The sequence below is a fragment of the Eptesicus fuscus genome, chromosome 6, assembly GCF_027574615.1.
Source record: "Eptesicus fuscus isolate TK198812 chromosome 6, DD_ASM_mEF_20220401, whole genome shotgun sequence".
NCBI classification, from domain to species: Eukaryota; Metazoa; Chordata; class Mammalia; order Chiroptera; family Vespertilionidae; genus Eptesicus; species Eptesicus fuscus.
Window position 1 is genome coordinate 103,379,741 of NC_072478.1, and position 13,282 is coordinate 103,393,022.

The 13,282-nt window shown below is 53.5% G+C and overlaps 1 pseudogene; it reads right to left on the bottom strand.

The window, feature by feature from the left end:
* Positions 1–4,679: 4,679 nt before the first annotated feature.
* LOC129149255 (spermine synthase-like) lies at positions 4,680–6,393 on the bottom strand (annotated as a pseudogene).
* Between the last annotated feature and the right edge of the window lie 6,889 nt (positions 6,394–13,282).

Genomic DNA, 13,282 nt, shown 5'->3' on the forward strand with positions numbered 1-13,282 from the left:
TCCCGATGGTCTGAGTTAAAGGGATGGAACGGAGAGGCCAGCGAGGCCCCCGTGGCTGGGTTTCCAGAACAGAGTATTGGACAGGAGCGAGCCGCGCAGAGAGAGCTCGGGGGTCACTCGGGGGTCCCCCTTAAGCACTCAGCTGAGCGTTGACCAGCGCACGCGTGCGGTAAACCGTCTCAGCTGGGGAAGAACCTCACGGAAGGGTTAGATGGAGCGGCACCTGGGGCTCCGCGGGGCCGGGGTTGGTGCCGCTCTCCAGCCAGGCCGGGGGACCCCGTGACTTGGTGTCAAGGAGGTACCCAGGGTGTCCGGCCTCAGGAGTGAATTACTGAGCACTACGAAAAGCAAGACTTGAAAGGAGTAAACTGTTCCTAAGTCGTTTAATTTCATCCTAGAACACAGGACGACAAAAAAAAAACCCAGTTCCCCACAAGGTCAAAGTCACAGTGTCTGGCATCCGATCAAAAACTTCCAGGCATGCAAAGAGGCAGGAAAATATGACCCATAATAAGGAGAAGAATCAATCAATGGGAGCTGACCCAGAACTGACAGGAATGTTAGGATTAGCAGACAAGGACGTGAAAACAGTTGTTATAACGGCATTCCATACGTTGAGGAAGTTAAATGGAGCCATGGCAGGCATCTAGAGATGAAAAGGACGATGCGTGAGAAATGACTCGCATTGGGGTTCATGGCAGAGCACCGTGAACTTGGGCCTGGCAATAGAAACGATCCAAAACGAAACACAAAGAGAAAAGAGAATTTTAAAAATAGAGCATCGGTGAGCCGTGGGCCAGCTTCAAGTGGCTTACTGTGCGTGTCTTTAGGAGAGGGGAGAACAGAAAAAAAAATCTCTGAAGAAATAACGGCCCCAAATTTCCAAACCCTCCGATCCAACAATACCTGCCAGCTGTTTGTTGTGCCAGGTGCTGTCCTAAGTGCTTACACGTGGTAACTCATCGACGGGTTTCTCACAAAAGCTCTATCGTTCTTGATTCGTCTCCCTTTTAAAGAAACAGGCCCAGAGAGTTCATCAAGGGCCCAAGGTCACGCAGAGGACGAGTGGCTGAGCCACGACTAGAATGCAGGGACTTCGCAGACCGTGCAGATCTTGGCTCTGCCCTTGAATGTTCTCAACACCAGTAAACAGTGTCCGTGCATTATTTTTAGCGGCTGCATCGTATTCCACCGCGAGAGTTTACTTAACGAATTCCCTGTGGTTGAGATGTGGCTCCCAGTTTTTTACCCTTATTAAGAATGCGCCCAGGCCACGCACAGAGCTTCTAGTCCTGTTTCTAAAAGTGGAGCAACTGGGTCAAACGTAGACACATTTTAAGGGCTTTTGCTGCGATGGTCAAATTGTCCCAAGAAAGTTTGTAAGGGCCCCAGAGGTCTCCCCACTGATCCCCTGTGCTGCCTTAGGCTGCTGACTTGGCCTCTCTGAGCCTCGGTGTCCTCTGCCCCCCGCCGCTCAGGGCTGCAGTGAGGATTCAATGAGACACCAGGCGCCACGGAATGTCACTTACGCCGTGCAGCCAGCGGAGGCGATCCCTGTTTAATTACATGAACGGCGCAGCCGGGGGTGGGCGCTTCCTGTGAAGCCGCGTGGGGCTGGGAGGAGCACAGAGGGTGCCTGGCAGCTCCCCGAGAGCCGGCCCCATGAGTCTCCCTGAGAGAACCGTGGGCTGATGTGAGCGTCTCCAGCTGGAGCCGGCCCCCTCCTGATCCGCCCGCTGACGCACGGTCTCGCCCAAGCGGTGGAAAAACAAACCCTTGCTTGTTTCTTTGTGTGGCGGCCCCTCCCCCTTCCCTACACTTGACAGGTATAACATGAAATCCCCACGCCACACACACACACACACACACACACACACGCAGACACACACACGCAAACACACACGCAGACACACAGGGTCTCCCCACCTCGCCTCACTCCCCTGGGACCCATTATGACCACAGAGATTTCTTTTCACAGAGGCTTCTGGAAGGCACAGTTAATGCAAAGAGGGGACGCTAGTGGGGGACCTGTAGGTGCCGTGGGCGCCCCACGGGCATCTGTACTCTGAGCTGCAGGAGCTGGCCCCGGTCCACCCCGCTCCCATCATGCCTCTTCCGCAGTTCATGGGATTGGACCCCAAACAAGAATCTTCCTAACTCAAACATCGTTCCCCACTGAATCAACTTCACAAGGCAATGTCTTCCCTCCCTCGCTCCTCCTGCGAACACAGCTTTTAAAAATATGGTGTTAATGTGGTTTTACAAGCCCACGAGCTAATACAGAGACAAAACCCCCGTGAGAACCACGCTCTCCTGAGGAACGAAATTGCATGCTTTTTTGCAAAGACGAGGGAATAAACATGTATTGAGCACATACTGTGTGCCAGGGGCAGGGCCTGCGCTCTGCCCCCGGTCGCTCACCTCATCCTTCACCACGCAGACGGGGGCTATGATTACCTCCCAGAGGAGGGATCTGAGGCCCAGAGAGGCCAAGGGATTTGTCCAAGTCACACAGCTAGTTGTGTGTGGGCCGAGCAAGTGGATCCAGGCCTCCCTGACTCAGACACGGGGTAGCAGTCCCCTCCTCTTGGGGCTGCAGGGGGTCGAATGCGTCCTGCGTGGAAAGAGCCACGGTCGGTCTCTCCCCGCCCTCACCTCACTCATCCAGGTCCCTCTGCTGGACTCCGCTCTGCGCACACAGTAGGTCCTTCTTCCCTAAGGACTTCTGTGCTTCAGTCAGCCTTTCTTTTGTTCATCCAGCTACTTGTTGAGCCCCTATTCCTTGCTGGCCCTCTGCTAGAAGCCAGGGATACGGCGGTGACCGGATGGCTGTGGCAGCATCTGCCTGAACTCTCAGACGAGGGGGATCAATGACTAAATAACCTGAGGCATAAATAAATGCACGGTCCTCTCTGAGCCCGAGGCCTTTGTGAGATCAGGCTCCTTCCAGGGGTCACCAGTTCTACAAGGCACGTTTGTTCACATTTCAGCGAGGTTGAAGTCCGAATGCCTTTACTACCGACGGCATCTGAGGTCTGGTGCAACGCACTGGGTCACCGGGAGGGTTTGATGGAGACTGTAAGGAAAGCACCTAGTGTGTGGCAATTGACACACAGTAGGAGCCCAGAAAGTGTGAGCTCCTCTCTCTCGCTGAGCTTGTCAAAGATTTTGGAAGTTGGCTTGAAAATTTCTACAAAGGCTCCTCCCCTCTCCCCTTCATTCCAGGGCACTTTATGGCAACAGCCAAGCCCTGTGAGAACCTGACTTTCGGAGAGCAAGCTCAGGTGAGCAGCCTGTCAGAGCCGCTGACCTGGATGACACAATCGTCTTCCTGGGTGGAGCTCTGTCCTGCCACCTGTGGGCTGTGATCAAAGGCCTGTCCCCTCGGCCTGGCACCTGCACTGGTTAATGAGGCGAGCTTTGCTCAGCCGTTCACGCATGCGCCTCCAGTTTATTCCCGGGGGGAGTGAAAGAGGGTTGTGCTCCGTGCCAGGTTCCCAAACCCAGACCCTCGGTGGGGCTCCTGGGGGCCGGGAAGGATCCCCACGGACAGGCTGTATGACCTTGGGCCAGTCACTTGACTTCTTGGAGTCTGTTCCTTCATCGGAAACAGGAAAAAAAGCAACGGCATTGCTGAGGGCTGTTGTGAGGAACCGTCATTCGCTTAACGGGTATTTATGGAGCACCTGCTGCAGATCGCTGAAGACGCAGCCGGGAGCAAGGCAGGCGAGCTTCCTGCTCTCGTGTTGCTGCCCTTCCAGCGGGACAGACAACAAACGAGCCACCCTACCAATACGTTCGCAGAAATTCCTTTTGTCACCCTCACTTATAATTTGAATCAAAGAATTATTATTTTTTTCATATAAGCACCACATTTTAATCATGTAAGTCAATTCATTCTGGGGGAAAGAAACACCATCCAGAACTCGCCCTCCAGAATGATTCAACGATGTTCACTCCTCCAAACAACCAGATTCCAAGTCTACTAAAACAAAAACAGCCCACACAGGAAAAAAAGTAACGAAAGATCACATTCCAGGGGTTCAGTGCATTTAGCAGCCTTTGCTATGCTAGCTAATCATCCTTCAGCTGACTGTCAAAAAATAACACCCGCCCGGCCGGTGTGGCTCAGTGATTGAGCACCGACCTAGGAACCAGGAGGTCAGGGTTCCATTCCCGGTCAAGGGCACATGCAGGGGTTGGGAGCTCGATCCCCAGTGGGGGACGTGCAGGAGGCAGCCAATCACTGATTCTCTCTCATCATTGATGTTTCCCTCTCCCCCTTCCTTTCTGAAATCAATAAAAATATTTATTTAAAAAAATAACACCCTAGTGCCGTGGTCAGCAAACTGCGGCTCGCGAGCCACATGCGGCTCTTTGGCCCCTTGAGTGTGGCTCTTCCACAAAATACCACGTGCGGGCGCGCACGTACAGTGCGATTGAAACTTCGTGGCCCCTGCGCAGAAGTCGGTTTTCGGCTCTCAAAAGAAATTTCAGTTGTTGTCCTGTTGATATTTGGCTCTGTTGACTAATGAGTTTGCCGACCACTACCCTCGTTCATCAAAATATACATTTCCACTTGCTTTTTTAAATTAAAAAAATAATTAAAAAAAGAAAACTTGAAGGAATTCACAATGAATTGCCTGCCTCGCTCTGATGGCACGCACCGCTTGGGAAGGTCAGGAGCACACGTGATTCGGGGATATCGATCTTCGAGGGTTAGCTTCCTTCCAAACAGTGAGAAGTACCCACAATGCCAAGGGTGAAGGGACACAGACGCTCTCCTTTGAGAATTCCACAGGACAACCCAGGTGCCCGAGCTGTTCTCCATGGAGTAACTGGGCTCCTGTTGGTACAGAAAACCGGAGAAGAACCAAGCAACACTTAGAGAGATGGAGTTACATTTATTATTATTATTATTATTACGCGCGGGTCCAGAGGAAAATGTCTCTGAAATTCTGGGCTCCAACATGGAGGAATTTTCCCTATTTATATGTTATTACCTTCTTTGTCTCCCAAATATGGGGTGTTTCCGGCCCCCTTTGCAAGTTCTTAAAGAGCCCCTATGTGCTGGGGCCTTGAGACCTCAACCAAAGGCCTGGCCTGGTGCCAGCACTGATAACTTCATCCGGGGAAGGTTTACTGGCCTCTCTGAAGTGGGAGTAGTCTTATTGTCCTTATTATTTAAGCAAGCAAGCATTTGCAGAAGCCAAATAGCAGGGTTAACATTTCAAACAGCAGTTTTTATATAAGATGGATGCTTCACCGTCAAATTGCCACCGTTCCCCTGTGTAAGGGATTTCCCGTCCTGCTTCAGGCCCTTCATGGAGAGGCGGGGAGCCAGTCTGAGTCACCCCCCGGTGGGTGCGGGGGGGTCTTCTCCCGGAGATGTGGAGATCGGGACCGCTGTCAAACCACTCATCACATGACCCAACTCTCCGCCTTCCTTGGCATACCGCTTCGGTGCTGGGATGCGTCCTCCACCGGACCCTGACCGCAGGCTCCTGTGAGGTTGTCTGAGACGTCGCCGCCCGCGTTTCCCATGTACTTACTGCGTCCGTCCGTCACCATTTGGTGACTCTGCCCCAGTGACCAGCTTGGGTTCCCGGCTGACTATTTCACATCCAATGCCCCATCCCGCCTCCCGGAATCAGCACGCCTTGACAGGGCACTCTCCTTTGCCACTGCCCACTGCCGGTGCCCGCCCGGTTACCAACCCCACTAAGGATGAGAACATTCCCAATGGCTTCGAGCGGGAATGTTAATGTTCTGATTGGAGCCTCTTCACCAGACACCACTGCGCCTACCTCGGACCCAGCCAGGCGGCCAGCAGCGGGCCAGGCCCGGCCAAGGGTCGCTCTTCGAACTATGGGTGGAATCGCTTCACCCGCCCAGCGCTGTCCTGACTCAATTCTGTCCCTCTTTCTTCTGCTTTGTTCAAAAGACTGTCAACTTCTTTGCCTTCCGCATCTCCGTCGGAACTCTGACGGCCCAGCCACACCAGCCCATGTGGGTAAATTCTCAACGTGGCAAAGCTGCCGTTTTTGTGTATGGAGGTCGCTGGAGGCCGTGTAGAATGGTCTCGCTGTCAGCTTTGGCGCCGAGCGTGAAGTCCAGCGCGCCGTGCCCTGCTGCTGCCACGGGGAGGCGAGGCCCTGGGCCATGCCTGGGGGAGGAGGGGCAGGAAGGGTAAGTACAGCTAGTCCGGGTGGGCAGGATCACAGGAGCCTCCCTGAGGAGACGACACTGGAGCTGATACCCGAGTGATGAGATGGAGCCACTTCGGGGACCTGGGGCAAGAACATCCCATGCTGAACAGTAGGTGCAAAGGCCCTGGGGCTAGAGGAGGCTCAGTGTGCTTCACGAGCGGAAGGCTGGTGTGGCCAGGACCATGGCAAGCACAGGCCAGCCTGGTGGGAGATGGTGGGCGAGGTCACAGAAGCCGGGGCAGGGAGGTCTAATGAGCAGGGCAGGAAGTGGGCTTTTATGCACGGGAGGGGACAGCGTGGGGGAGGGGTTCAGCCAGGGGCATGCCCCGAGTGAGGACTCCGGCTGCTGTGAGTGCAGTGGATGCAGGAAGCCCGGCGCCGTAGCTGGTAGACCTTACGATGATGACTGTCCCTTCCCTGGGGACCAGGAGAACCCAGATCCCTCAGGAGACCACCAGGATTGCAGCCGGGGACCCACACACACCCACTGAGCCCCCAATCTGTTCCCATTCTCCTGACACGCCAAAGAGTGACTCACGGAATAAGACAGTGAGTGGCGGGTGCACTGGGTGAAGAGGATGCACTGGGTGAAGAGGATGCCGCCTGCACGTGACAATAAACACCCGAGGAGCACAGAATTTGAGCACAGGGCATGCCAGGAGGCAGCTGCTCTATTTAAGGCGTGAGCGGATGTGTGCCCGAGCTTTAGCTCCCAGTGTGGGGGAACAGGTACACGCAGCTCAGTTGCTAAAAATAGGGGGATCCTCAGTCTGTTTTCGTGTGATGGGCCCTGAAATATTGCCCCTGCCTTTCCCACCCCCACCTCGGGCTGAGGGTCGGAGCAGATTCACAGAGACCTGGCCGCAGAGGAGCTTTGCCGGGAAAGGGTCTGTGGCCCCGGGGTGGATGCACACCCAGGGTCTCTGGTGTCCAGACCCGGGCTTGGTTCTGGCTCTGGCTCCCCTGTGCCAGCTCGTGCTGGGACGCCGGGTCCAAGTGGCTGCTTCTGCCCCGTGGAGACAGGCAGTGCCGCCCGCAGTGAGAGCTGTCGGGAGCTGGAAGGAGGCACCCTCTGGGCTGGGGTCTGCATTTGAGCAGAGCCCCTCATCCCGGCTTCCCTCGGGTGCGTTCCAGGGGGGCCAGGGGCCCTCAGAGCCTGCCTTTGGCCACAGGCCAGAACCGAGCCAGACTGCCAGCAGAATCCACAGTGGGCCCATTTCGCAGATGGGCACATCAGCCCGGGAGGTGGAGTTAGAGGAAGCCCCGCGGAGTCTGGCCCTTCAGGGGAGAAGGCCACCTTCCCGAACCTTCTGCCAGCCAGCACTCTCCGTGCCACCTGTCCGCTTGGGCATCCCTTTCATTGTCAGCTGCTCCTTCCTTCCTTCCTTCCTTCCTTCCTTCCTTCCTTCCTTCACTCATGAATGTTTAGCAATGGCTCTTGGTCCATATCGCAGCTAAGTTCAAGTCCTCACGTGCACGCCTGAGGCCGGAGAGTGGCCTGAGCTGGCAAGCCTGGGGGCCAGAGAGGGCTTGCCCTTAGCTGCCTGAGCCCAGCAGGCTGGGCAGGAGCCCCTCTGGCTGGGAGAGTGGCTGGGCTGAGCCAGTCTCTGTCCCCAGGCAGAGTGCTCGGTGGTAGCCTTCCACCTCCTTCCCCTCTTCCCCTGCGCCCCCCCCCGCTCCCTCCCCCCGCCCCCACCTGGCGCGGACAGGGCCAGTGTTGCTGGGAGACCCTGGCAATAGTGGGGGCTGGGGGCTGGGGGCAGATGGGTGGGCACACGACCTTTGCGAAGCAGCTGCCAGAGTATGGGGCCTGCTTGGTTGTCTTTTCAAGAGCTGTGGTGCCCTAGCCCATTTGGCTCAGTGGATAGAGCATCGGCCTGCAGAACGAAGGGTCCTGGGTTCGATTCCGGTCAAGGGCGTGTACCTTGGTTGCAGGCTCCTCCCTGGCCCTGGCCCTGGCCCTGGTCGGGGCACATGCAGAGGCAACCAATCGATGTGTTTCTCTCACATGGATGTTTCTCTCTGTCTTCCCCTCTCTCTTCTACTCTCCGTAAAAATCAATGGAAAAATATCCTCAGTTGAGGATTAATAAAAAATAAAGTATATTTCTAAAAGAAGAGCTGTGGCCACATACAATGGGGGGCCAGGGAGTCCCCTTTCCTTGCTACCTCTTTACACCTGATCCCCAGAGGCTCTCTCTCAGCCCTGGCCTTCCCTCCCTGCCGCCTCCAGCCTCCTCCTGCTCCCCTCCGGCAGAGCCAGAGCCTGCTCAGGGCTCCCTGCAGGCGACACCCATCTCCCTCCTCCCCCGTCTCCCCTGCACAGCGGCCTTCCTTCACCTGGGCTCCTCCACCCCAGAGCCCTCCTTGCCTCTCTCCACTGGCCATGAACTCCTAACACCTGGGAAGACAAGGCTCTTCAAATCTGGGGCGCACATAGCCCCTAAAATAACTTCGGAAACTACAGATGGCGCACATTTTAGTTGGCATCTACGTGTGATCGTAAATGTAAACAGTTGCAAAGGATGCGGTTTCCAGCCATCCCTACCCCGAACAAGTGCTTTAAACCAGACCTCTCACCACCTCGGAGCTACCGAGTCTGCCCATTCCCGCCCTCAAAAACTCCGCCCGGCGGCCTGAAGGGCGAAGCCAGCCCTCTCCGCCCGGCTGCGAAGCCAGGTCCGCGGGACTTGCCGTCAAGAAACCATATGGGTTTATTTTCCACGTGTGAACCTCTCGCACCACCCTCTGTCTGAATTCTGCCTCCATCCTGGGCACGTGCAGAGGGCCGGGAGACGCATCCGGCGCCTGGATGACCTGGGCTTCGGTGCCCGGTGCTTACGGACACCTCCGGCTTCTCCTGCCCCGGGAGCTCCCTCGGGAGCTGGACTCTCACATCGCCTGCCCTCTGAGCCTTGGATGCGCTTCCTTCTTTTCAATGTTTGATTGTGAAATGCAACACAGAGAAGCCCACCGTGTGGCTGACGCTCACGTGAGAACGAAAATGCCCAGCTTGACTGTTTATCAGGAAGCAAGCATCCAGGTCAAGAAATAGAACATTTCTAGCTCCCAGACCCCGCCCCCCCCCGGGCTCCTCCCCATCGGCACCCCTCCATCCTGTTCCCAGGCGACCACCATCACTTCTCGCTTTGCTGCATGATCTTCTCCCCGACCCCTGCCGGTTTGAACCTCGTGCCCCCTGGTGCCGGCTTCTTTCACAGAACACGGTGTTGGGAGTCACCCAGGTGGGCGTCTGCCGCCCTGCGTCCTTCCTCCTCATTACCGAGTGGTATTCGATCGTAGAGGTATATCCCAATGTATCGATCCATCCTGCTGGTGACGGACATTTGGGTTGCTCTCCGTTGGGGGCGGTTTCAGATCAACCTGCTATGACTATTCACAGGCGGGTCTCTAGGTTCATAAATGTATGCATTTCTTTGGGTCTATATCTAGGAGGTTTTGCTGGCCCGTGGGGGCAGATGTATGATTAACTATAAAAGGTTCTGCCAAGGTGTTGTCCGGCGTGGGTGTGCCACTCTGGACTCCCGTCAGCAGCGTAGGAGCGTCCCCGCTGCCCCACATCCTTGCCAATTCTTGGTATTGTCACATTTTAAAATTTTAGCCATTCCGGCTGGGGAGCTGTGGTTATCGCATTGTGACTTTAAATGTTCATTTCCCTTATTATTGATGAGACTTAGTACCATTTATATATATTTATTGGCCATTGGAATATTCTTGTTGTGAAACGCCTGTTTTTTTGCCCATTTTTATATTGAGTTGTTAGTCTTTTTCTATCGATTTGTAGTGGTGGAAACAAGTAAGTCCTTTGTTGGTTATATGTTTCTGATAGATCTTTTTTTTCACTCTGTAAATTGTCTTTTCATTTTCTTATCAATATCTTTGACAAAAGGGAATGCTGAATATTAATGAAGTCAATTTTATCAATCCTTTTTATGGGCAACACTTTCTGTGTCTTGTGAAAGAATCTTCTGACCACTCCAAGGTCATGAAGATATTCTCTTATGTTACTTCCTAGAATTTTTACTGTTTTAACATTCAGACCTACAATTCCCCTGAAATTGATGTTGCAAATGTTGTTAGGTAGGGATCAATTCCTTCCTTCCTTCCTTCCTTCCTTCCTTCCTTCCTTCCTTCCTTCCTTCCTTCCTTCCTTCCTTCCTTCCTTCCTTCCTTCCTTTTTCTATATAGCTATCCACTTGGTCAGACTAGTCATTGAAAAGATTGTCTCCCCCTACCCCACCCCCAGCTTGGTAGTGTCACATTTGCCCTGAAACATGTATCCATCTGTGTCTGCATCTCTCTCCTACCCCATTGGTCTATGTGTCCATCCTTGTAGCAATGCCACAATCTTGCTTACTGAACTTTGCAGTAAGTATTTATATCCAGTAGAGAAAATACTTCCACACCTGTTAGGGTTTTGATTAGGGTTGTATGCATTGACTCTATAAATCAGTTTGCAGGGAAATTATTTCTTGAAAATATTGAATCTTCCAATCCATGAATATGGTATATCCTTCCATTTAGGCTTTGGATTCCTCCCAATCACATCTTATCATTTCCTGAGTCGTTTTTTAGGGAAAGCCATTTTTTTTTAAGTGAGTGATAGTACAGGCAACATTTTGGAGATGGCCAAACCATGATGACAGCAACGTTCCCAGAATGTTTCTTTGGACCCTCAGCCAGCCAGCGGGGTACCAAAGGGACTTCACGCTGCGCCTGTGCCTACGCCCTCCCTCCATACCCACTTCCCCTGCACACTCAGAAGCTGGTCAGAGCTGGGACCTCATAAATATTGACGAAGTGAATACTCCCATCCCACAGCGTTCAACTCCTTGCTAGAAAGTTGGCAACCCCATCCATGCCAACATGCTAAGAACAGATCAGACATCCTGTCAGGTTCCAGATAAAGCTATTTTTTAAAAGTAGCTTATTGAGCTCTTTCCTATTAAAAAAGTTTCATACCTGCTCATTAGAGAGCATTTCGAAACTGCCAACAGATAGAAAAGGGGGGCGGGGGAGAAACACACCCATATTCCTCTTACTTAGAGATCATGAATGGCCATATCCCATGCATTTTCTTTCGTCTTGTTTCTATACACATTTTGTATTTGCTTGTGTTGTTTTTATAAGCCTGACCTCGTTCTGAGTTTAGAGTTCTCTGTTTGGCCTTTCTCACTTAACACGGAAACAAAAGCCTTCTCTCCTGTTACTCTAACGTCTTTGGGAGCAGCAGCCCAAGAGCTCTGAGGTTCTGCTGAGTGACACCTGTTTGCTGAACATTCCCCTGTGGTGGGAGGTGGGTGTGACTTCACGATGCTGTCCTACTATGTAACCAGCATCTCTGGGCATTTATTAGCTTAGTCCCTGCTTAGCTGGGATTCCGTCCTCAGGAGAGGTTCTTAGAAGTGGATTCCAGACTCAGAGAATGTGAACAGAAGCTTAGAAGGCCTTTAGACGCAGGAGTTAGAACCTGCAACCACGGCTATTCATGGGGCTTGTGTTTCTAGAGAACCATCGCCAGACACGTGTATACACTTCAGGACTATTAGCACATTCAGTCCCCACAACCCCCTCAGCCCAAGGTCACAGGCAGCGAGTGCCCAAGCTGGGATTCGAACCCTAGCACTCTGCCTCCAGGCCTCTCGATCTTAACCACCCCAGGAGGATGCAGGATACTGGTGGCTCTTTGAGACACCCGTGCCTTGCCGGAAGCCAGTTCCAGCATGTCATAATTGCAAGAGTTTCATCAAAAGGTTGATGGAACTTGGGGACTCAACAAGGGCTGAGTCACATACAGTATGTTATCACCTGTTGGAATGGCAAAAGGCATTTCCCCAAACCTGAAAGGGATGCATTAAATTGATTGTTTGCTGCCAGACAGCTCAGGGCATCTCAATCTACATGTTGTTGCCTCCTGTAGGCCAAACACCTGAACAGCCGTAGGCTATTCCCCAACCTGACAATGGATTCTGTATCTAACCCTGCCCTTTGAAGTGTATATCTCCACCTTGCCTTAGGACAGTTTGTGTTAATAAAAAGCAAGGGGTCCTGAGACAAAAAGAACTTGGTTTCTTTAGCCAGGCTCCTCTGACCCCAATGCCTTTCAAAATTATGTTTCGTCTTTGGACTCTTACTTTAGTTACACACGGATCCTTTCTCCAGATTGCTGAACCCTTCTTAATGCCGGAACAAGAACCGAAGCAGCGCCTCCTCTCATGGACTCCTTCCTCTGGGCCTAAGGGGCCTTTGCTGCCTGCAGGGGAGGGGTTAGAGAGATGGGGGACCCAGCTGTGGGGTCCCCAGCATAGGCCTGAGTCCATGGCATCCAGCTGTGTGACCATGGGCAAATCCTCCACCTCTCTGAGCTTGAGTTTCTTCATCAGTGAAATGGACAAAGAGGGTCCCACAAGGACGAAAAGCGGCCGTGGAAGGGAAATGTCTCTGAACCAGAAAGCACTCCCAGGTGTTGAGTTTCCATAGATGGTCCGTCTGCAGGAGCTCCTGGGCCTGCGGGGGAAGGGGAGGGCTCCCTCCCAGGCACCGGCCCCTGGCTGGCCCAGGACCCCAGCTCTCTCCACCTCACCGGGACTGACTGATGCTCTCCGACGGGCTGGGGTGTGATGGGGGCTGCTTGCTGGTGACTCAACAAGAGAGGCTGCTCACCCGTTGTCCCCTGGGCCTGGCAGAGTGAATGCTCCAGCAACAGTCCTGGGATGGAGTTTAAAGAGCCCTGCTGAGATCTCACCCAGTTAAGGGATCAGTGATGGCAGAGCAAGTGGGGGCCAGGAACGGTTGCGGGGAGGAGGGAGAAAGAAGAGGACACTTATCTTTACACCTGGGATTGGGGCATAAATGGCCTTCTCCTGTGAACTTGGCAGTTCCTGCCTCTCCCTGCGCTTCGGTTTCTTCCCCTGCAAAATGGGAAATGTGTTTGTTAATCACATGCTGCTAGACCGTGAGGAAGATCACTCAGAGGGCACAGCCTGGTGCCGCTATGTGGTTGGCACTTTGTAACCAGGAACTGAAAACTATTGCTTTTTTGGGTGAAGACCG